Here is a 23,766-nt window from a genome sequence, read left to right on the forward strand (position 1 = left end):
CTTAGTAACTGGATTCCAGTACCGTCAGCTGGTCCTTGGTAGTTCCATTGGCTCTTGTACCTTCGGCTACCCATCCAGGTTCCAGTACCGTCAGCTGGTTCTCGGCAGTGTCTTTGGCTCTTGTACCTTCTGCTCCCCATCCTGGTTCCAGTACCGTCAGCTGGTTCCAGACAGAGCCTTTGGCTTAGGTGCCTCCTTCTCGGTATCCAAGTTCCACCAACGTCTGGTGGTCCTTGGTAGTGCTTTCTGGCACAGGTACCTCCTGTTTAGTAACCGGGTTCCAGTACTGTCAGCTGGTCCTCAGTAGTTCCATTGGCTCTTGTACCTTCGGGTAGCCATCCGGGTTCCAGTACAGTCAGCTGGTTCTCGGCAGTTCCTCAGCCTTCTTGTACCTTCTGCTACATTTCCAAGTTCAAGCTTTTGGAAATAGTTTTTGCTAAACACTCTGGATCTCCCTGACGACGACCCTAAAGACGATGACCCTGAAGACCACCCCGAAGAAGACGACGACCCCGGAGACGATGACCCCGGAGACGATGACCCTGGAGACGACGACCCCGGAGACGACCACCCTGAAGACCACCCCGAAGACGACCAAGAAGCAGAAGAACAAGAAACTGCAGAACAAAAGGCAGAAGAACATTAAGCATAAGACTAAAAATAAGAGCAAAACATATTATCTAAATTATAAGCAGAAGAAGACTAAGCAGTGTATGGAGGTGAGTCCGTTCCTCCTCATGGTGCCCCTGGAAAAAATCTGCTGCTGCAGGCCAAACTGAACGCGGACAAATCCTCTTGTAAATCTTTTGTGACAGGCAGAGCGGAAGGTGAAATCTTCAAACTTTTATAGATAACAACTACAGGAATGCCTGTCACAAATAAGAATATGATAAAGAAGAAGAAGATGAAGAAGATGAAGAAGTATAATATGAAGAAGAAGAATAGTTGAATAAAACGAATATGAAGAATGTAAAAAAAAAAGAATAATAGGAAGAAGGTGAAGAAGGAGATGAATAAGGTGAAGAAGAAGTTGATGAAAAAGATGCTGATGTTGAGGATGATGAAGAAGAAAGTGTGAAATAAAAAAGAAGGTGAAGAGGGTGGAAGTAGTGAAACATAAATATCTGACAAAATATAAAAAATTTTAACATAGTCAATATCTTTGTAACTCCGAACGTCTTAAAAAAAAAAATTCCTGCTATTCCATTTGATTGGGCTAAACCTCTATGCCTTTAATGTCTCCTCCACCTCCCCCAATACATCCTACATTATTCTTAGTTGTTTTCCTTCATGTATAATTAACCTACAAGGAAAGAAAGGGTTTATTTTAATTCCGATTTTTTTGTCCCATTGACTTGCATTGGTATCAAGTATCGGTATCGGCGAGATCCGATATTTTTTGGATATCGGCCGATCCAATCCGATACTGATATTTCCGAATATCGGAAGGTATCGCTCAACACTTGTCAGTAATTTTATCGTGTTGTGTAGTTTAAGGTTAATGACACTGAAGAGTCTGTAGCATGAAGGTTGTGTTTGGGGACAGCACACTGGGCTTGGCACAAGCTAACCAAAGACTGTCCTGCTTCTTTCAATCTCTATGGCCTTAATAGTGAACACATAGCAAGCAAGTGGAGATCATGTTATGTCCTGACTGACTCACCCATCCAGCTGAATGAAATGCTCCATACGGGCTAGCTGCAGCTGCTCAGGATAAAAGAGGTTTACGCAGATCCTGAAACTTTGGCATCAGCAGACAGATTTTGACTTTCTAAGCTGTTTCCTCTGGTCTCTGCTGTTTAATCTTCTTTAAATTATCTCTTTCTTTTTTAAGCATTGTCATTTTCAAGGTAGCCTTAAAGGGGTGGTCTGAAATCCAAATTTATTTTCATCCTAAATCCTTATCTATTTAATGCCATAATCTACGGTAATCTGTTTTCTAATATGCTTGAATTAAAAATGCCTTATTCTTAACTAACTACACAATCTGTTTTTTTTCTACTACTTCCTCTTTGATAACTCTTTGTTTGAGAAACCCAGTGCATGCTAGGACACTCAATGGAAGCATTATCAGGGACCATAGTGTGGTCTTTGCTTTAGCCTCTGTCCCCCTCCCTGAAACAAAGCATAATAAGTGATGATTATTTCAGGAAATGGGCTAGTCCCTGCATGACAACAGCAGTGCGCTCTCTCACATGCTCAGATTAGTAGTAATGAGCCGGCAAGAGAGCGCACTGTCAGTGTGCCTTGTTAGAATACCCGGTATGCAGAGACCAGCGCTGAAAATGATGTTTAGACTAAATAGATAGGCATTTAGGATGAACTAGAATCATATTTGTTTGGAGGGAGTCTACCACCACCTAAAACTGAAATTGAATTATTTAGACATTCATATAGGGGATTTAGACCCAATATGTGAAAGTTAGTTCTTAGATAGGTGATATGTTCTTGTTCCCTGCAGTGTCATTATGTGCAGGGATGGGAATTTAGATCAAGCAGCACTCCAAAGCAAGTGCTGTCAATCACTATGAGGAGAATGGTGGAGGATGGAAATTTAAGGTGGTAAATGGTGCATTGAGCCGTTGGTCATTCCAAGGATGAACCAAATCTTCCTATTTACCTATCTAATAATATTGTTCTCTGGTATAAAAATAAATTTACTAAAATCAGCAGTATTATTTTACTTTTTATAGGTGATACATATCCTATATGAATATGTAAATAGCTCAATTTCAGTTTTGGGGCTGACAGATTCCTTTCATGATTAATAAGCAAGACAGTGAGGATTGGGGTCGCAAGCTTAACCAAATTATTAGCAATACCTCATGAGTTTTACATATTTTGGGGGATAAAGTTTTCATTGTTTGACTCGTGTAGCCGTGCCCTTTGGTGTTGGATGGAAAATTGATGTGTCTGTTCTTGTGGGGTGCACTTATATAGTGATGGGCACGCCACCTGACCCAATAGTATGGGCATCATTAATAGGATGTAAGCCAAACATTGTGCACAACACTTATTTGTTTGATTGGCACCCACTATACCCTCTGCATGAATATGGTGTGTGAGTAGTTGTTTTACCAGTATTTTGCACCTGTGCTGACTTCTTCTTTATCATGGGCCTGCTGCTTCTTGTCGTGCATTTTACATGTGTCTTGATGTTGGTAAATACAGCTGTTATGTACTTGATCAATATTAACAAATATGTGTCAGGCTGGAGTATGGCCCTCCATATTCGGACTGGCCACAGGTCCCCAGACTGGGTCTCAAACGCACATACATACATATGCTGTTGGGTTTAGGTCAGGAGATCCATAGCTGGTCTTTGCAGATAAGTGCATATTCAAACTGTGAATGTCAGATGTAGAACCTAGTGAAAAAGATACATTTGTTCTGTCTATATCCTCCTGGGACTTTACATGGACAGTAAAGACACATTGCTCGTCTAACCAAATGGCTTTTAATTTGGAGTTATATTTAAAATATTTGGCGCTAGGGAGGCCTTTGGTGCACCAACAGGTGAACTGACTACTTTCTAAATATACATTTGTGAATCTTACAAATATAGAGTATTCTTTTTTGAAGTTCTGTTGGTAGATTTATGGAGCTACGATGACCCCTTGATTGTTAAACATTCTATCCAATCAGCACACTGCTGTCATCCATAAACTGCCCGCCTATGGATTGGCATGTAATGAAGCATGTCATTCCTCTGTATACATATACTGTATATGCCTTTATACAATCTATGAGCAACATATCACTTAGAAGGAGAAGCTGAACAGATTGAGATATTTATGTTTGCAGAAAAAGAGACAGTATACAGAAACCTGTAATATCTCTGCTCCTTCTATGCTTAGGAGTCAGGTAGGTAGGGCTGCCCAGTAACTGACAGTTCTCTCTGTATGAGTTTGATAGCAGTCAGTAATTGAGTAGCATCACCCACCTGATTCCTAATTGTAGAAAGAACAGGGGTTTCAACAATAATTCCACTTCATATAATTACAAATACTATTCAATCTTTTCCCACAAATCTATCAAATATGAGCTCCTCCTACCCCATAACATGTGGTCAATCTGTCGTCTTACTTTTACACCTAACATAGTAACATAGTAACATAGTTAGTGAGGCCGAAAAAAGACATTTGTCCATCCAGTTCAGCCTATATTCCATCATAATAAATCCCCAGATCTACGTCCTTCTACAGAACCTAATTGTATGATACAATATTGTTCTGCTCCAGGAAGACATCCAGGCCTCTCTTGAACCCCTCGACTGAGTTCACCATCACCACCTCCTCAGGCAAGCAATTCCAGATTCTCACTGCCTTAACAGTAAAGAATCATCTTCTATGTTGGTGGAAAAACCTTCTATCCTCCAGACGCAAAGAATGCCCCCTTGTGCCCGTCACCTTCCTTGGTATAAACAGATCCTCAGCGAGATATTTGTATTGTCCCCTTATATACTTATACATGGTTATTAGATCGCCCCTCAGTCATCTTTTTTCTAGACTAAATAATCCTAATTTCGCTAATCTATCTGGGTATTGCAGTTCTCCCATCCCCTTTATTAATTTTGTTGCCCTCCTTTGTACTCTCTCTAGTTCCATTATATCCTTCCTGAGCACCGGTGCCCAAAACTGGACACAGTACTCCATGTGCGGTCTAACTAGGGATTTGTGCAGTGGCAGTATAATGCTCTCATCATGTGTATCCAGACCTCTTTTAATGCACCCCATGATCCTGTTTGCCTTGGCAGCTGCTGCCTGGCACTGGCTGCTCCAGGTAAGTTTATCATTAACTAGGATCCCCAAGTCCTTCTCCCTGTCAGATTTACCCAGTGGTTTCCCATTCAGTGTGTAATGGTGATATTGATTCCTTCTTCCCATGTGTATAACCTTACATTTATCATTGTTAAACCTCATCTGCCACCTTTCAGCCCAAGTTTCCAACTTATCCAGATCCATCTGTAGCAGAATACTATCTTCTCTTGTATTAACTGCTTTACATAAATTGTATAAACTGCTTTTCCACCAACATAGAAGAGGATTCTTTACTGTTAGGGCAGTGAGAATCTGGAATTGCTTGCCTGAGGAGGTGGTCCCTCAGTCGAGGGGTTCAAGAGAGGCCTGGATGTCTTCCTGGAGCAGAACAATATTGTATCATACAATTATTAGGTTCTGTAGAAGGACGTAGATCTGGGGATTTATTATGATGGAATATAGGCTGAACTGGATGGACAAATGTCTTTTTTCGGCCTAACTAACTAACTAACTAACTATGTATGTTACATAGTTTTGTATCATCTGCAAATATCGATATTTTACTGTGTAAACCTTCTACCAGATCATTAATGAATATGTTGAAGAGAACAGGTCCCAATACCGACCCCTGCGGTACCCCACTGGTCACAGCGACCCAGTTAGAGACTATACCATTTATAACCACCCTCTGCTTTCTATCACTAAGCCAGTTACTAACCCATTTACACACATTTTCCCCCAGGCCAAGCATTCTCATTTTGTGTACCAACCTCTTGTGCGGCACGGTATCAAACGCTTTGGAAAAATCGAGATATACCACGTCCAATGACTCACCGTGGTCCAGCCTATAGCTTACCTCTTCATAAAAACTGATTAGATTGGTTTGACAGGAGCGATTTCTCATAAACCCATGCTGATATGGAGTTAAACAGTTATTCTCATTGAGATAATCCAGAATAACATCCCTCAGAAACCCTTCAAATATTTTACCAACAATAGAGGTTAGACTTACTGGCCTATAATTTCCAGGTTCACTTTTAGAGCCCTTTTTAAATATTGGCACCACATTTGCTATGCGCCAGTCCTGCGGAACAGACCCCGTCGCTATAGAGTCCCTAAAAATAAGAAATAATGGTTTATCTATTACATTACTTAGTTCTCTTAGTACTCGTGGGTGTATGCCATCCGGACCCGGAAATTTATCTATTTTAATCTTATTTAGCCGGTTTCGCACCTCTCTTTGGGTTAGATTGGTGACCCTTAATATAGGGTTTTCATTGTTTCTTGGGATTTCACCTAGCATTTCATTTTCCACCGTGAATACCGTGGAGAAGAAGGTGTTTAATATATTAGCTTTTTCCTCGTCATCTACAACCATTCTTTCCTCACTATTTTTTATGGGGCCTACATTTTCAGTTCATTTCACCTGATTTAAGACATAACCAATGCAGGTGAATTTCTGCTCATTTTGCCACAACCTGTGGGGCCAACAACCCATAGTAACAGTCTGACATATTGCTGCTAGATCGAGTCCCTAAGCTCACAGTTTGGCTGGGATTCATATTATGCTCACCTGAGAGCGAACATAATAGGGTTTCCAAGATATAACATTTTCTTATTTAATAAGTTTACAAAGATTGAAAATGATAAACTGAGCTATATTCACTTATCTCCAGCACTGCCTCTCCAGTAGAGTTGAGCGACTTTTACTTTTTTAGGATCGAGTAGGGTTTCGCGAAACCGGACTTTGTCATAAGTCGGGTCGGGTGAAATCGGCCGATTATTTCGAAAGTCGGGGGCCGACCGAAACACGAAACCCAATGCAAGTCAATGGGGAATCAAAGTCGGCAGTGAATGGAGGACAGGAAAACACCTACCGTGCCCATTTTAATGCCAAAAACATCAATTCTTATTTCTTAAGCTTGTCAATCTTAATTTACTTTATAATAATGGTTAGGCATTGAAAACAGGGGGTCATTTGGCTAAAGTTGTGGGGGGTAGGGCTGGCTCAAGATTTTTGTGGGCCCAGGAAACGTGGAATACGTCACGGCGGTGGAGCAGGGAGAGGTAAGTATTTCAACTTTGCAAGTGCTGTGATCCTGAGCAAGCAGGGGGGGCCCACTCGTTGGCACTTGGCACTGGCACAGGGTCTCTCATAGTACAGCGGTGTGTTTGACGGAGGGTGGCGCCTCCCACTGCCAGAGACACTTTTGCGTACTTTGAGGGGCTCTGTGCCAGTGACGTCGCCAACGAGTATGTCCTCCCCACCTGATGAAGGAACCTGCACTTTCATCTGCACCTTCCTCTTTGTCCCCGTGTAAGGTGGTATAGTATGCAGGAAGGGGAACCTGACTTTCAGCAGGGTTAGATTCTGGCTGTGTAGAGTGCAAGGGGAATGTAGTGGTCTGGGTCAATGTACCAGCAGACTCATCTAGATATGGCTGGGCAATGGGCAGGATGAGGAGGAAACACAGATATAGGCCCAAATAATAAAGTAGGCTAAATGCAGTTCAAAATTGGTAACAGGACTAAACAGACGACATTGCTTTGTTCAGTGGAGGACAACTGTAATGAGTGGCGCAGACACATTTAGTAGGCCCAAAATAAAAAAGTTGGCTAAAAGTAGTTCAAAATTGGTAACAGGACTAAACAGGCGGCATTGCTTTGTTCAGTGGAGGACAACTGTAATGAGTGGCGCAGACACAGTTAGTAGGCCCAAATACAAAAGTAGGCTAAATGCAGTTCAAACTTGGTAACAGGACTAAACAGGCGGCATTGCTTTGTTCAGTGGAGGACAACTGTAATGCGTGGCGCAGACACAGTTAGTAGGCCCAAAATGAAAAAGTAGGCTAAAAGCAGTTCAAAATTGGTAACAGGACTAAACAGGCGACATTGCTTTGTTCAGTAGTGGACAACTGTAATGAGTGGTGCAGACACAGTTTGTAGGCCCACAAAAAAAAAGTAGGCTAAATGCAGTTCAAAATTGATAACAGGACTAAACAGGCGGCATAGCTAGGTACTGGGGTGGGCTCCTCTGCTGAGTAGCAGACAGTGGTAGTAGGCGCAAAGTATTAACTGGTCTAAATGGAGGCCAGGGCCCCTGTATATTATAACTATCATCTATCATTTCAACAAATTTTTATTGGCAATGCCATTGAAGGATTTAACAGCACAGACTACATAGTGGTGGAGCAGGGAGAGGTAAGTATTGCAAGTGGTAGAGCAATGTTCGAGCTGGGGGGGGAACACTCTCGTGGGCGGCGGTACTGGCACAGGGCCCCTCATATTATGACGGTGTGTCTGACGTTGGTTGTGCACCGCCACCATCAGAGACACTTCATTGTACTATGAGGGACCCTGTGCCAGTGCCATTGCCCAAGAGTGGCTCCAGGCAAATGGCACTCGCATGGGTGCTTGCTCCAGGTGGTGACCACGGCCCTGTGGGGGGAGTCAGCCCATTTAGGGAGGTATAAAAATGGCCAATGGTGGACATTCAGCAGCTGCAAATGGCGGAATTGGAGAAGTCAATAAGAGGAGGCCAAAAGCAAGACATTTTTCAGGCAAGCTATGTGTCAGCAGGAGAAGGTGGGGCAAAATAATTGGAAATCCATGATTGGTTTATTTTAATGAAGGAGGCTAGATCATCAACATTCACGGTAGCCAGACGTGTCCTTTTTTCGGTCAGTATTGAACCAGCAGCACTGAAGACTCTTTCTGATAGCACAGAAGCAGGGCAAGCGAGCTCCTGTAATGAATATTCTGCCAATTCAGGCCAGGTGTCTATTTTAGATGCCTAGTAATCAAAGGGGAATGACCTGTGAGGGAGAACATCGATAAGGGAGGAAAAGTAGTTGGTAACCATACTGGACAAATGCTGTCTCCTGTCACTTAGAATCGATGCAGCAGTACCTGTCGTGTCAGCGGTCATTGCAAAATCACTCCACAACCTGGTCATAAAATCCCTCTGTCCAACGCCACTTCGGATTTGTGCACCTCTAACACCTCTGCCATGTTGCCCCCTACGGCTCGTGTGAGAACTATCACCGCCGCTGTGTGCTGGGAATGCCTGAACCAAACTGTCTACAAGAGTTGCTTGTTTGGTAGCCAATACTTGCTCAAGGTTTTCATGTGGCATGATATTTTGCAATTTTCCTTTATATCGTGGATCCAGGAGGCAGGCCAACCAGTAATCGTCATCGGTAGTGTTGAGCATTCCGATACCACAAGTATCGGGTATCGGCCGATATTTGCGGTATCGGAATTCCGATACCGAGTTCCGATATTTTTGTGATATCAGGAATCGGTATCGGGATTAAGATTCATGTGTAAAATAAAGAATAAAAAAAAAAATATTGATATACTTACCCTCAGACACGCCCTGGTTGTCACCGCTGCAACCGCCATGCCTCGACGTCATCGAAGGTCCTTAACTCGCTCATTCTTAGGAACGGAAGCATGGCGGTTGCAGCGGTGACAACCAGGGCGCGTCTGAGGGTAAGTATATCAATATTTTTTTTTTATTCTTTATTTTACACATCAATATGGATCCTAGGGCCTGAAGGAGAGTTTCCTCTCCTTCAGACCCTGGGAACCATAGCGGATACCTTCCGATATTTGCGTCCCATTGACTTGTATTGGTATCGGATATCGGTATCAGCGATATCCGATATTTTTCAGATATCGGCCGATACCATCCGATACCGATACTTTCAAATATCGGACGGTATCGCTCAACACTTGTCATCGGTCATCATTTTAATAATGCGGGGGTCCCTTTTTAGGATACGCAAGGCATACTCAGCCATGGGGGCCAATGTTCCAGGTGTCAATTCACTGCTTGTGCTGGGTTGAGGAGCACTTTCTTACTCGGCTGCAGACGCCAGTTCCTTAATGTGCGTCAAACTTTGCATCAGCAGACGCATTAGTGGGATGCTCATGCTTATGATGCTGTCGTCTGCACTTACCAGCCGTGTGCATTCCTCAAAACACTGAAGGACTTGACAGAGGTCTTGGTGCTTCGACCACTGCACACCAGACAACTCCATGTCTACCATGTGTATCCTCCCACAAATTAATTACAGCACGCCTCTGTTCGCACGGCCATGTGCAGTGTGGAGTTCCACCTTGTTACTGTAAAACAAGGTAGAAGGTGTATATAAACGTGTTGAGATTTTAAATCTCCATTTTTTTGGGGAGACTGAACAAAAAATCAAGCCCTGTGCAAAAAACAACACAATGTAAGTGGCTGAAAGTGGCTGGCTGATATACGACAAATTAACAGGACAGAAGTATATCCACTTTGTGACAATTTGAATCTCCCCTTTTTTTTGGGAGAGTGAACTTTCAGAACTTAAACACATACCTTCCCTGGCTCACACCTTAAACCTGGTGATGCAGTGCTTCCTCAAAAATTATCCGGAGTTACCAGTCCTGCTCCTGAAGGTTCAAAACTTTGCTCGCACATCCACCGGTCGCCCGTACACTCCAGCCGTATGCTGAACCATCAGCGATCGCTGAATCTTCCCCAGCACTGCCTAATAATCGATGTTGCAACAAGGTGGAACTCCACACTGCACATGGTTCAGAGGCAGTGCGAACAGAGGCGTTCTGTGATTAATTTGTGGGAGGATACACACAAACGGGCAGGCAGTTGGTTGACAGACATGGAGTTGTCTGGTGTGCAGTGGTCGAAGCTCCAAGGCCTCTGTCAAGTCCTTCAGTGTTTTGAGGAATGCACATGGCTGGTAAATGCAGACGACGCCATCATACGCATGAGCATCCCACTAATGCATCTGCTGATGCAAAGTTTGACACACATTAAGGAGCTGGCGTCTGCAGCCAAGGAGGAGGGAAGCCTTGATGACAGTGAGCCATTGTCTGCTCAGGGAACTCTCCTGGACAAGGTGGCGGACGAAGAGGAGGAGGAGGAGGATGTGGATGAATATTTATGGGAGAAGGATGCTTCTCAGGGAGCAATAGAAACAGGTGGCATTGCAAGGTCAGGTACAAAGTTTTTGCCGGACATAAGTGATGTTGATTTGCAAGAAAGTGCTCCTCAACCCAGCACAAGCAGAGAATTGACACCGGGAAAATTGGCCCACATGGCTGAGTATGCCTTGCGTATCCTAAAAAGGGACCCCCGCATTATCAAAATGATGACCGATGACGATTACTGGTTGACCTGACTCCTGGATCCACGATATAAAGGAAAGTTACAAAATATCATGCCACATGAGAACCTTGAGCAAATATTGGCTACCAAACAAGCAACTATTGTAGACCGTTTGGTTCAGGCATTCCCTGCACACAGCGGCAGTGATGGTTCTCACACGAACCAGTTAATACTTTGCACCTACTACCACTGTCTGCTACTCAGCAGAGGAGCCCACCCCAGTAACTAGCTATGCCGCCTGTTTAGTCCTGTTACCAATTTTGAACTGAATTTAGCCTACTTTTGTATTTTGGGCCTACTACCTGTGTCTGCGCCACTCATTACAATTGTCCTCCACTTAACAAAGCTATGCCACCTGTTTAGTCCTGTTACCAATTTTGAACTGAATTTAGCCTACTTTTTTGTTTTGGGCCTACTACCTGTGTCTGCGCTATTCATTACAATTGTCCTCCACAGAACAAAGCTATGCCGCCTGTTTAGTCCTGTTACCAATTTTGAACTGCTTTTAGCCTACTTTTTTATTTTGGGCCTATATCTGTGTTTCCTCCTTATCCTGCCATTGCCCAGCCACTGCTAGATGACACTGCTAGTACATTGACCCAGACCACTACATTCCCCTTGCACTCTACACAGCCAGAATCTGACCCTGCTGAAAGTCAGGTTCCCCTTCCTGCATACTATACCACCTTACACGGGGACAAAGAGGAAGGTGCAGATGAAAGTGCAGGTTCCTTCATCAGGTGGGGGGGGGGGCATACCACTGGCACATGGCCCCTCATAGTACACAAAAGTTTCTCTGGCAGTGGGAGGCGCCACCCGCCATCAAACACACCGCCGCACCATGAGGGGCTCCGTGCCAGTGCCAACTAGTGGGCCCCCCTGCTTGCTCAGGATCACAGCACTTGCAAAGTTGAAATACTTACCTCTCCCTGCTCCACCGCCGTGATGTATTCTGTGTTTCCTGGGCCCACGAAAATCTTGAGCCAGCCCTACCCCCCCCCCCCCCCCCACAACTTTAGCCAAATGACCCCCTGTTTTCAGTGCCTAACTATTATTATAAAGTAAATTAAGATTGACAAGCTTAAGAAATAAGAATTGATGTTTTTGGCATTAAAATGGGCACTAAAGGTGTTTTCCTGTCCTCCACTCACTGCCGACTTTGATTCCCCATTGACTTGCATTGGGTTTTGTGTTTCGGTCAGCCCCCGACTTTTCGCAATAATCGGCCGATTTCACCCGGCCCGACTTTTAACAAAGTCGGGTTTTGCGAAACCCAACTCGACCCTAAAAAAGTAAAAGTCGCTCAACCCTACTCAGGACAAGTATGGCAGCAATAAGAAGGACTGCTGCACACAAAAGTGTGGACAAATAAACAAGATAACTGTGCAGAAAGGAGCAACAGGATTTTTGCTTTTAAATAAGCAGTTGGTTTGCAAAGCGGCGTGCAAACAGCAATGCAGCTATCAGGGAGCCTTATAAGGCAGCCTAATAAGCTACAGAGCTGATGCACAAAAATATAGCCTCCACTGTCCCTGCAAACAAATGGTGGTGTTGGACAGTGGAAATCGCTACAGCACAAGCAGTTTCGGGGCTTAATCTTCCCTCCCTAACTATATCCCTTCTTCTGATGAAGCTGCGGCAACCTCTCCCTATGCTACGATCGGCAGAAGTAAGATGGCGGTCGGCATGCACGCCCCTTTATAGCCCCTGTGACGCCGCAGAAAGCAAGCCAATCACTGTCATGCCCTTTTCTAAGATGGTGGGGACCGAGACCTATGTCATCACGCTGCCCACACTCTGCGTCCTCCTTCATTGGCTGAAAAATGGCGCTGAACATGTCATATGAAACGCGACTTTGGCGTGAAGATCGCCGACCTCATGGTCGATCCCACGCTAGGATCGGGTCGGGTTTAATGAAACCTGACTTTGCCAAAAGTCAGCGATTTTTTAATTTGTCCGATCCGCTCAACCCTACTCTCCACTGTTTCTCCCAGTCTTTGTTGACAGGTTGCAGCAGTGAAGTATCGAGGTCACATGACTGGTGCAGCCAATCACTAGGCTCAAAGGTCTCATGCTGTCTACTTCTGTATTTATGACATCACTGCAATCTGTCATCAAATACCAAGAATCGGAGCTGAAGCAGTGGTAGGAAAGTATAGCTGCCGGCAAGGATTCCACTGATTGACAGGTTTCTCCGCATTACTGTGTATAGGATTTAACCCCTTAGTGACAGAGCCAATTTTGTACTTAATGACCAAGCCAATTTTTACAATTCTGACCACTGTCTTTTTATGAGGTTATAACTCTGGAACGCTTTAACAGATCCCGCTGATTCAGAGACTGTTTTTTCGTGACATATTGTACTTCATGTTAGTGGTAACATTTCTTCGATATTACTTGTGATTATTTATGAAAAAAATGGAAATATGGCAAAAAAATTTAAAATGTTGCAATTTTCAAACCCCTCAAGGTGCTCAAAACCACACTCATGAAGTTTATTAACCCTTTACATGCTTCACAGGAACTGAAACAATGTGGAAGGAAAAAAGGAACATTTAAATTTTTTTGCAAACATTTTACTTCAGAACCATTTTTTTTTTATTTTCACAAGTGTAAAAACAGAAATTTAATGATAAGTTTTGTTGTGCAATTTCTCCTGAATACGCCGATACCACATATGTGGGGGTAAACCACTGTTTGGGCGCACCGCAGAGCTTGGAAGTGAAGGAGCGCCGTTTGACTTTTTCATTGCAGAATTGGCTGGAATTGAGATTGGATGCCATGTCACATTTAGAGAGCCCCTGTTGTGCCTAAACAGTGGAAATCCCCACAAGTGACACCATTTTGGAAACTAGACCCCTTTAGGAACTTATCTAGATGTGTGGTGAGCACTTTGAACCCCAAGTGCTTCACAGAAGTTTTTAAAGTAGAGCCGTGAAAATAAAAAATCGCATTTGTTTACACAAAAATGATCTTTTCGCCCACAAATTCTTATTTTCACAAGGGTAACAGGAGAAATTAGACAACAAAAGGTGTTGTGCAATTTCTCCTGAGTACGTCAATACCCCATATGTGGGGGTAAACCACTGTTTGGGCTCACCGCAGAGCTTGGAAGAGAAGGAGTGCCGTTTTACTTTTTCAATGTAGAATTGGCTGGAATTGAGACCGGACGCCATGTCGCGTTTGGAGAGCCCCTTATGTGCCTAAACAGTGGAAACCCCCCCACAAGTGACACCATTTTGGAAACTAGACCCCTTAAGGAACTTATCTAGATTTGTGGTGAGCACTTTGAACCCCCAATTGCTTCACAGAAGTTTATAACGTAGAGCCGTGAAAATAAAAGAAAATCACATTTTTTCTACAAAAATGATGTTTTTGCACCAAACTTTTTATTTTCACAAGGGTATCAGGAGAAATTGCACAACAACTTTTGTGGTCTAATTTCTCCTGAGTATGTGGGGGTAAACCACTGTTTGGGCGCACCGCAGAGCTTGGAAGAGGAGTGCCGTTTTACTTTTTCAATGTAAAATTGGCTAGAATTGAGATCGGACGCCATGTCGCGTTTGGAGAGCCCCTGATGCGCCTAAACAGTAGAAATCCCCCACAAGTGACACCATTTTGGAAACTAGACCCCCATGGGACTTATCTAGATGTGTGGTGAGAACTTTGAATGCCCAAGTGCTTCACAGAAGTTTATAATGCAGAGTCGTGAAAATAAAAAATATTTTTTTTCCACAAAAAATATTTTTTAGCCCCCAAGTTTTTATTTTCACAAGGGTAACAAGAGAAATTGGACCCCAAAAGTTGTTGTCAAGTTTGTCCTGAGTATGCTGGAAACCCATATGTGGGGGTATACCACTGTTTGGGCGCACGGCAGAGCTCTGAAGGGAAGGAGCGCCGTTTTTGGAATGCAGACTTTGATAGAATGGTCTGCGGGCATTATGCTGCCCCTGATGAACCTAAACAGTGGAAACCCCCAACAAGTGACACCATTTTGGAAACTAGACCCCACAAGGAACTTATCTAGATGTGTTATGAGAATTTTGAATGACCAAGTGCTTCACAGAAGATTATAATGCAGAGTCGTGAAAACAAATATTTTTTTTCCACAAAAAAGATTTTGTAGCCCCCAAGCTTTTATTTTCACAAGGGTAAGAGGAGAAATTGGACCCCAAAAGTTGTTGTGCAATTTATCCCGAGTACGCGGATGCCCCATATGTGGGGGTAAACCACTGTTTGAGCTCAGAAGGGAGGGAGCACCATTTGACTTTTTGAGCGCAAAATTGGCTGTCGTGTTTGGAGACCCCCTGATGTACCTAAACAGTGAAAAAAAAAACAATTCTAACTCCAACCCTAACCCCAACACACCCCTAACCCTAATACCAACCCGATCCATAATCCTAATCACAACAATAAACGATAATCACAATCCTAACCCCAAAACAACCCTAATCTCAACCATAACCCTAATCAAAACCCTAAATCCAACATACCCTTAATCCTAATCTCAACTCTAACCTCAAACCTAACCCTAATCCCAATACATCCCTAACCCTAATCCCAACTCTAACCTTTGCCCTAATCCCAAACCTAACCCTAATCCCAAACATAACCCTAATGCCAACCCTAACCCTAATACCAACCCTAATCCAAACCCTAACCCTAATCCCAACTCTAACCCTAACTTTAGCCGCAACCCTAGCCTTAATTTTAGCCCCAACCCTAGTCGTAACTTTAGCCACAACCCTAACCCTAGCCCTAACCCTAACTTTAGCCCCAACCCTAACCCTAGCCCTAACTTTAGCCCCAACCCTGACCCTAACTTTAGCCCCAACCCTAGCCCTAACCCTAAATTTAGCCCCAACCCTAACCCTAGCCCTAACTTTAGCCCCAACCCTAACCCTAAGGCTACTTTTACACTTGTGTCGTGTGGCATACTTCGCAATCCGTCGTTTTGGACAAAAAACGGATCCTGCAAATGTGCCCGCAGGATGCCTTTTTTGTCCATAGACTTGTATTGTCGACGGATGGCCACACATCGCATCCGTCGTGCACTGGATCCGTTGTGTTTTGGCAGACCGTCGTCACAAAAAAAAGTTCAATGTAACCTTTTTTTTGTACGTCGTGTCCACCATTTCCGACCGCGCATGCGTGGCCGTAACTCTGCCCCCTCCTCCCCAGGACATAGACTGGGCAGCGGATGTGTTGAAAAACTGAATCTGCGGCCCACGTTGTGCACAATTTTCACAACAAGCGTCGGTACGCCGGGCCAACGCATTGCTACGGCCCCGTATCGACGCAAGTGTGAAAGAAGCCTAAGGCCGGCATCACACTAGGCGTAAGTAAATACGGTCCGTTTTTGACAGCCATAATACACAGTAATTGTCCCAAAACACTGTTCCGTATTCAATGCGAGGATGCGATTTTTACGCACAAATTTATCCGTGTGTCATCCGTATAGCATCCGTATGGCTACAGTATATATATATCTATATATATAATTGTGTAAGGGTTTTTCCGTCTGTCTGTCTGTCCTGGAAATCCCGCATCTCTGATTGGTCGAGGCCGCCTGGCACAGCATGGCGACAATGATGTCATAATGGCAATCCCGCGTCTCTGATTGGTCGAGGCCTGGCGGCCTCGACCAATCAGCGACGGCAACAACGACGATGATGTCATAAAGGACGTAGACATCCCGCGTCTCTGATTGGTCGAGGCCGCCAGGCCTCGACCAATCAGCAACGGGCACAGCGATGATGATGTCATAAAGGACATAGAAATCCCACATTTCTGATTCAGCGACGGGCACAGTATCAACGTAGATGTCATAATGGTTGCCATGGCGATGATGATGTCATAAAGGTTGCCTCGACCAATCAGCGACGGGCACAATCTGCCGCAAATTCTGGAATCATCATTGTCCATACACTACGGGGACATGCATATTCTAGAATACCCGATGCGTTAGAATTGGGCCACAATCTAGTATATATATATATATCTATATATATAATTGTCTGAGGGTTTTTCCGTCTGTTTGTCTGTCTGTCTGTCCTGGAAATCCCGCGTCTCTGACTGGTCGAGACCTCCAGGCCTCGACCAATTAGCGATGGGCACAGCATGAAGACGATGATGTCATAAAGGTTGCCTCGACCAATCAGCGACGGGCACAGTCTGCTGCGAATTTGCCTCGACCAATCAGCGACGGGCACAGTATCGACGTAGATGTCATAATGGTTGCCATGGCGACGATGATGTCATAAAGGTTGCCTCGACCAATCAGCGACGGGCACAGTCTGCCGTGAATTCTGGAATCATGATTGTCCATATACTACGGGGACATGCATATTCTAGAATACCCGATGCGTCTGAATCGGGCCACCATCTAGTATATATATAGTGGATAGCACAGCAGCATTGTAGCGATGGAGTCCTGGTTTCAAACCCCACTAAGGACAACATCTGCAAAGAGTTTGAATGTTCTCTCCGTGTTTGCGTGGGTTTCCTCCGGGTACCCCGGAGGGAGTTATAAGGGTTAAAAGTTGACCAGCAATTTCTAATTTTTACAACACCAATATTTTTTAGGGACTACATGACATTTGAAGTCATTTTGAGGGGTCTATATGATAGAAAATACCCAAGTGTGACACCATTCTAAAAACTGCACCCCTCAAGGTGCTCAAAACCACATTCAAGAAGTTTATTAACCCTTCAGGTGTTTTACAGGAATTTTTGGAATGTTTAAATAAAATTGAACATTTCCCTTTTTTCATAAACAATTTACTTCAGCTCCAATTTGTTTAATTTTACCAAGGGTAACAGGAGAAAATGGACCCCAAAAGTTGTACAATTTGTCCTGAGTACGCTGATACCCCATATGTGGGGGTAAACCACTGTTTGGGCGCATGGCAGAGCTCGGAAGGGAAGGAGCGCCATTTGACTTTTCAATGCAAAATTGACTGGAATTGAGATGGGACGCCATGTTGCGTTTGGAGAGCCCCTGATGTGCCTAAATATTGAAATCCCCCACAAGTGACACCATTTTGGAAAGTTGACCCCCTAAGGAACTTATCTAGATGTGTGGTGAGCACTTTAACCCACCAAGTGGGTTAAATATTTTATTTCCCAAAGGGTAAGAGAAGAAATTGGACCCCAAAAGTTGTTGTGCAATTTGTCCTGAATACGCTGATACCCCATATGTGGGTGTAAACCACTGTTTGGGCGCATGGCAGAGCTCGGAAGGGAAGGAGCGCCATTTGACTTTTCAATGCAAAATTGACTGGAATTAAGATGGGACGCCATGTTGCGTTTGGAGAGCCCCTGATGTGCCTAAACATTAAAACCCCCCACAAGTGACACTATTTTGGAAAGTAGACCCCCTAAGGAACTTATTTATATGTGTTTTGAGAGCTTTGAACCCCCAAGTGTTTCACTACAGTTTATAATGCAGAGCCGTGAAAATAAAAATTCTTTTTTTTTTCACAAAAATGATTTTTTAGCCCCCAGTTTTGAATTTTCACAAGGGTAACAGGATAAATTGGACCCCAAAAGTTGTTGTACAATTTGTCCTGAGTACGCTGATACCCCATATGTGGGGGGGGAACCACTGTTTGGGCGCATGGCAGAGCTCGGAAGGGAAGGAGCGCCATTTGGAATGCAGACTTAGATGGATTGGTCTGCAGGCGTCACGTTGCATTTGCAGAGCCTCTGATGTACCCAAACAATAGAAACCCCCCAAAAGTGACCCCCATATTGGAAACTAGACCTCCCAAGGAACTTATCTAAATGTGTTGTGAGAACTTTGAACCCCCAAGTGTTTCACTACAGTTTATAACGCAGAGCCGTGAAAATAAAAATTCTTTTTTTTTCACAAAAATGATATTTTAGCTCCCTAAACTTTTATTTTCCCAAGAGTAACAAGAGAACTTGGACCCCAAAAGTTGTTGTCCAATTTGTCCCGAATATGCTGATACCCCATATGTGGGGGTAAACCCCTGTTTGGGCGCACGGGAGAGCTCGGAAGGGAAGGAGCACTGTTTTACTTTTTCAACGCAGAATTGGCTGAAATTGAGATCAGACACCATGCCGCATTTCGAGAGCCCCTGATGTGCCTAATCAGTGGAAACCCCCAATTCTAACTGAAACCCTAATTCAAACATACCCCTAACCCTAATCCCAAGAGTAACCCTAACCACACCCCTAACCCTGACACACCCCTAACTCTGATCCAAACCCTAATCCCAACCGTAAATGTAATCCAAACCCTAACCCAAACTTTAGCTCCAACCCTAAGGCTAGGTTCATATTGCATTAGTGCAACCCGTTTAGCGCTAGCGGGTTGCGCTAGCGCAATGTTTTTAATGGGGCCGCGTCCCGGGGTCGCGGTAACGTCCCCGCTCTCGCAGATCCCCGATCTGCGAGAGCGGGGAACAGACCGCGGGCGCGCCGCGGACGCTGCAAGCAGCGTCCGCGGCGCGCCAGGAAACACCGGCGCGTCGCTAGCGCGTGCCGAACCTGGCACGCCTTAGTGCTGCGCGTTCCCATTGCCGTGAATGGGCGCGCTAATGGACGCGTTGCACGGCGTTAATTTCGCCGTGCAACGCTGTCCGTTAGCGCTTTCCCATTAACGCAATGGGAACCAAGCCTAACCCTAATTTTAGCCCCAACCCTAACCCTAACTTTAGCCCCAACCCTAACCCTAACTTTAGCCCCAACCCTAACTTTAGCTCCAACCCTAGCCCCAACCCTAGCCCTAACCCTAGCCCTAACCCTAGCCCTAGCCTTAACCCTAACCCTAACCCTAACCCGAAAATGGAAATAAATACATTTTTTTAATTTTATTATTTTTCCCTAACTAAGGGGGTGATGAAGGGGGATTTGATTTACTTTTATAGCGTTTTTTATACCAGATTTTTATGATTGGCAGCTGTCACACACTAAAAGACGCTTTTTATAGCAAAAAAGTTTTTGCGTCTCCACATTTTGAGACCTATAATTTTTCCATATTTTGGTCCACAGAGTCATGTGCGGTCTTTTTTTGTGCGAGACGAGTTGACATTTTTATTGGTAACATTTTCTGACACGTGAGGCAGATTTTTGTGAGGCAGAATGACCAAAAACCAGCTATTCATGAATTTCTTTTGGGGGAGGCGTTTATACCGTTCCGCATTTGGTAAAATGGATAAAGCAGTTTTATTCTTTGGGTCAGTACGTTTACAGCGATACCCCATTTATATTATTTTTTTATGTTTTGGCGCTTTTATACAATAAAAACTTTTATAGAAAAAATAATTATTTTGGCATCGCTTTATTCTCAGGACTATAACTTTTTTATTTTTTTGCTGATGATGCTGTATTGCGGCTCGTTTTTTGCGGGACAAGATGACATTTTCAGCAGTATCATGGTTATTTATATCTGTCTTTTTGATCGCGTGCTATTCCACTTTTTGTTCGGCGGTATGATAATAAAGTGTTGTTTTTTGCCTCGTTTTTTTTTTTTCCTTACAGTGTTCACTGAAGGGGTTAACTAGTGGGACAGTTTTATAGATTTGGTCATTACGGATGCGGCAATACTAAATATGTGTACTTTTATTGTTGTTTTTTTTATTTAGATAAAGAAATGTATTTATGGGAATAATATATATATATTTTTTTCTTTATTTAGGATTATTTTTTTTATTTTTTTAATACATGTGGAAATTTCTTTTTTTACTTTTTGACTTTGCCCCAGGGGAAGACATCACAGATCACTGATCTGACAGTTTGCACAGCACTCTGTCAGATCAGTGATCTGTCTGAGAGCACTGCAGGCTTACCAAGCGCCTGCTCTGAGCAGGCACTTGGTAAGTCACCTCCCTCCCTGCAGGACCCGGATGCCGCGGCCATCTTGGATCCGGGCCTGCTGCAGGGAGGGAGGTAAGGAGACCCTCGCAGCAATGCGATCACATCACGTTGCTGCGGGGGTCTCAGGGAAGCATGCAGGGAACCCCCTCCCTGCTTGATGCTTCCCTATACCGCCGGCACATCGCGATCATGTTTGATCGCGGTGTGCCGGGGGTTAATGTGCCGGGGGCGGTCCGTGACCGCTCCTGGCACATAGTGCCGGATGTCAGCTGCGTTAGGCAGCTGACACCCGGCCGCGCTCCCCCCGTGAGCGCGGCCGATCGCATATGACGTACTATCCCGTCCCAGGGCACCTTGACGGGATAGTACGTCATATGGGATTAAGGGGTTAATAGCCTAGAGAGGGACCATGATTATTGCCCCCCCCCCCCCCCCACGGCTAAAAACATCTGCCCCCAACCACCCCAGAATTAGCACATCTGGAAGATGCGCCTATTCTGGCACTTGGCCACTCTCTTCCCACTCCCCTGTAGCGGTGGGATATGGGGTAATGAAGGGTTAATGTCACCTTGCTATTGTAAGGTGACATTAAGCCAGGTTAATAATGGAGAGGTGTCTGATGGTGGAGGTCAGGCTTGTGCGGCAGGAAGCTACCACTCCAGGGTGGTGTCTGGCTCTGGCTGCTGATCCCACCATGGGACGGAACACAGGCAGGCACAGCTGTGACACTGGCAGGCGGACGGGTACAGCAGAGACACTGGCAGGCAGGCACAGCTGGTACTCTGGCAGACAGGGTTGGTACACTGGCAGGGCGGCAGGCTGGTAGGAACCGGTATACAAGCAGGTATGTGAAAACAGGTAGGAACCTGTTCAGACAGGAGGGTATCTGAGAACAGGTAGGAACCTGTTCAGACAGGAGAGTATCTGAGAACAGGTAGGAACCTGTTCAGACAGGAGGGTATCTGAGAACAGGTAGGAACCAGTTCAGACAGGAGGGTATCTGAGAACAGGTAGGAACCTGTTCAGACAGGAGGGTATCTGAGAACAGGTAGGAACCAGTTCAGACAGGAGGGTATCTGAGAACAGGTAGGAACCTGTTCAGACAGGAGGGTATCTGAGAACAGTTAGGGATCTGTTCAGATAGTTGCAGAACGGAGGGAGAGCAAGACAGTAAGAGCGAATGCAAAGCAGAACCACAGGAGGTGGGGCTAAGAGCAGAGACGTATGGAGCGGAGCAAGGCAGAACCGCAAGGAGCGGAGCCGCAGAGTGATAGCAGAGCAGAGCTGCAGAGTGTAGAGCCGAGCAAAGTCACAGAGTGCAGAGCCGAGAGCAGAGCAAAGCCACAGAATGCAGAGCCAAGAGCAGAGCAAAACCACAGAGTGCAGAGCCAAGGGCAGAGCAAAGCCGCAGAGTGCGGAGCCGAGAGCAGAACAAAGCTAGAGGGTACGGAGCAAAGAGCAGAGCAAGATCATAGAGCCACAGGTTGTGGCAAACAGAGCAGAGAGACGCAAAGCTACGGGTTGTGGTGAGCAGAGCAGAGAAAGAGAACATGGAGGTACGAACAGGAGTAATAGAACACAGGTACAAGTCAGGGTACCACACCCCACTGGGTGGCAGACACAGAAGTAACAAAGACGGTAACTGGCACCTCAGCATTGAGACACTGACTGCGGAAGTAAGTTGCATAAGCCCCCACCAATGGGTGGAGATATATTAAGTACAGGAGGCCTCATGGCAATTGGCCGAGGACACCTAGCAAGGTGCACACAGTCTCAATAAGAAACAGGAATTGCCAGTGCCGCCCCCTATGCACACAGACAGAAAGCATGCACAGAGCAAGCAGGAGACATGAGGCACACAGCATGGAATCGGCAGCAGACAGAACTCATAGTATGGCCCGGAGAAGTTAGTGAGTTTGTGAGTAATGCAGGTGAGGGATGGGAGGCCATGCAGTGATGCCGGCAGGGTTGTTACAGTCGATATTCTCCGTTCCTGACAGGATAGCTTTTAGTGTCTGAATGTCATTTAGGTTTAGAGGCATGTCCCCATTAAAACGGTTGTCTACTGCTAGGACAACCCATTCTCAACCTGAATGTTTGATCCTGTTAAAATAAAAACACCTATAATCACTTCTCGTGACAGCGCCATTACAGCAGTGTCAACACTCGTGTTTCCGAGGCTGACTTGAGGCTGTTAAGACATGAGAGCCATGTGCCCAATCATTGCTGGCTTCACTGTCCCAGCCTTTAGCCTTCATACATACAAGTAATCAAGAGGGAGTGAGAACTTTGACTGGCAGCTCAACTCCTCTTGATTACTTATATGCCCGAAGGTGGAGACCGTGAACCCAGCGTTTATTGGGAAGGGGGCTCACGTGACTTATCAACCTCACTTGATCCCCAACATTACTATAACAGTGCTAACGCGAGAGGTGAGTATATATGTGTTTATCCTAACTGGGCAAAGATTCAGATCAAGAATGTTTCCGTAACAGTGGGGAAATCCTTTAAATGTAACATATTACAAGTTAAGTCTTATTGTTCTCTTTTTTTCTATAACAAATGTATAATATTGAGAGTTTTGTTACTTCTCTATAACATAAGGGTGCAGTTCTTTGCTGTTTTGTCTATGGACCTCAAACTCGGCAGCATAATGAGCCTTTTATGTATCCTTTAATCCCTTCAATAAATTGTATTACAACGGAGTACCAGGGATGTTAGCATAGTCCAAAAGCATTTTTAACAACTTCATTAACCCTAAGCCATCAGAGATTTGAAATATTATATTTATACTTTAAAAAAAAAGTTTTTTGTTTTTTTTTACTTTTTACTTGCTACAATCGTCTCCTTAGGAAACTTGAAGCTGCGATACTCTGCCTGTGCTGCACATAGCAGGGCTACATCCCTTAACATGTTAACAACTGCGGGTGGATAGCGATTCCATCAGCGGCTGTTAGGAGCACATGTCAGCGGTTGAAATCAGCTGTCATG

The 23,766-nt window shown here is 44.7% G+C and overlaps 1 protein-coding gene across 1 annotated transcript in view; it reads right to left on the reverse strand.

The window, feature by feature from the left end:
* COL5A2 (collagen type V alpha 2 chain) overlaps positions 1-23,766 on the reverse strand; it is a 525,281-nt gene that overhangs the window by 240,580 nt on the left and 260,935 nt on the right. The window lies entirely within an intron of this gene.

This window comes from Ranitomeya imitator, chromosome 7, assembly GCF_032444005.1.
Source record: "Ranitomeya imitator isolate aRanImi1 chromosome 7, aRanImi1.pri, whole genome shotgun sequence".
Lineage (NCBI taxonomy): Eukaryota > Metazoa > Chordata > Amphibia > Anura > Dendrobatidae > Ranitomeya > Ranitomeya imitator.